The sequence below is a fragment of the Neoarius graeffei genome, chromosome 3, assembly GCF_027579695.1.
Source record: "Neoarius graeffei isolate fNeoGra1 chromosome 3, fNeoGra1.pri, whole genome shotgun sequence".
Taxonomy (NCBI): Eukaryota; Metazoa; Chordata; class Actinopteri; order Siluriformes; family Ariidae; genus Neoarius; species Neoarius graeffei.
Genome location: NC_083571.1, coordinates 14,220,092 through 14,222,032, shown reverse-complemented (window position 1 = coordinate 14,222,032; position 1,941 = coordinate 14,220,092). Strand labels below are relative to the sequence as shown.

General features: G+C 42.8%; 1 long non-coding RNA gene across 1 annotated transcript; it reads left to right on the top strand.

Moving 5' to 3' along the window:
* Positions 1–1,039: 1,039 nt before the first annotated feature.
* On the top strand, positions 1,040–1,611 carry LOC132882714 (uncharacterized). Its single transcript, XR_009654217.1, has 3 exons — positions 1,040–1,183; positions 1,293–1,354; positions 1,506–1,611. It is a non-coding gene; the product is annotated as an uncharacterized LOC132882714 (long non-coding RNA).
* Positions 1,612–1,941: the final 330 nt, after the last annotated feature.

The window sequence follows — 1,941 nt, the reverse complement described above, 5'->3', positions numbered from 1 at the left end:
CAAACAAGTGAGAATCAAGAGAACTGTTGTTTGTTTACACTTCAACTTGCAGTACTTCGTTGTAAAGACATGAAAGAAAAGATAAAAAAAAACATACTTACACGGGCAAAAACAATACAGGATTCATACAGCAACTTGATACCGAGGTCCTTTACCCAGGCACATACAAAAAAGTTGTAAGCCTCCATACCCTTCCATGGTTTCATCCGTTTTGTGGTGTAGAAGGATGTCTGCAACAGCAGATAGTTCGAGATGTCAGGGAACTCGACTGAAGGGTAGTTTTCATGATTGTATGACAAATCCTCCTTTTCCAGACTGAAGGGGTCTATTCCATTGCACATAGCAATCTTCTGAATATATCTAAAGCGAGCAGTGGCTTCTAGATTACGAGCATACTCTGATAAGTTATCGCAGTTTTGGTTTGCTTGACCACCAGCTGTTTTACCAGAAGTGAAATCACTAAGAAAAGTCACGTGTAGTGTTGCCACCTGTCCCGGTTTTTCCTGATTGTCCCGGATTTTCATGGTCTGTCCCAGAAAAAAAAAATAAAAATTCGGGACACTGAATGTCCCGGTTTTTTGTACATGATGGGCAAAATGTGTATTTCAACTTGCGAGCCAGCTGAGAACCAGTTTGCTTTTCCATAGCTCGCCCGTGCTAAGCGCCACTAAGCGGAGCCACGTCATCACGTCGCTGAATACGTCATTACGTCGCTGTATACGTCACTTACGTCGCTGTATACGTCAGTTACGGCGCTACGTTTACATAAACCTTGGCGCGAATATCAAAGCAAAAACACGGAAGAAGCAGCAGTAACAACAATAATAATAATAATAATAATAATAATAATAATAATGGATGACTTCGCGTTTGTACAGCTGCTGCTTCTCGGCGCTTAAAAATGGCGATCTTTCATGGTCTTGTTATTGTTGTTGGTCTTAACAACTCCGCCCCCCCGCTGACGTAAGCAGTTCTTTCCTCTGGCCCAGCAGAGAGTTGGTGCTAGCCTGGAACCGGCTTGGACTGATAAAAGAAACAGACTCTCTGTTGCAATGGTGAAGGCTGAGCTTCAAGTCAGGCTAAACTTTCAGTTGTCCTGTACTGAGTTCAAGACATTCATTGAAAATCAGCCAGGACTCACAGCAGCAGCAAAGAAAAACACCAAATATAAATGGAAGATTAGGTAAGGTTTTGGTGAATTAAACGAAATAGTGTAGTGTAGTAACATACTCCTGTATGTACTGTATGTGCCAAGTTATATCAGTTACATGTCCTCCTATGTATTTGTTTAGCCAAGAGCAGCAGAGGCACAGGCAAGCACAAGCAAAGCACACACCACACTCTAAGCAATCAGGTAAGCTGTTTGACACTACACCTTACATTGTTACATTCAGGTATTCTTAGATACAATGAAAAATTAGATTATTTATTTTTATTCCACATAAGCAAACAAACAGAACTTAATTATGTATTTCCCTTTTACCTGTGCCCACTACTGCCCCCAGTTGTCCACAACCAAAAACTGTTGGAAATAAACCAAAATACTGAAGACCTAGCCTAGTAAACTAGACCCACCCGCCTAGCGGCCAAAAATATTTTTGCCTAGCGAGTGGGTCTAGCCTCGCACCATATAAACAAAAACACTCCGGGCATCAAATCGTGCCCGCCAATCACAACGCAAGGTTTTTGTTTGGATTCTTTGGGCGGGCTTTTGCAGGAGTGACGACAAAGCTGCGCGACGCTGGAGAAAGCGCAGTAGGAAAGATGGCTACGGCTAGTGAACAGCGCGCGTTTAACTCCGCTTTGGAATCAGTTTTAGAAGAATTAGACTTGGAGTTTTCGTTGAAACATGAGCAGGAAGAGGCTCTCCGCTCATTCCTTTTCAAGAAGGACGTTTTCGCTGTTTTGCCGACCGGCTATGGCAAAAGTCTGATCTACGAG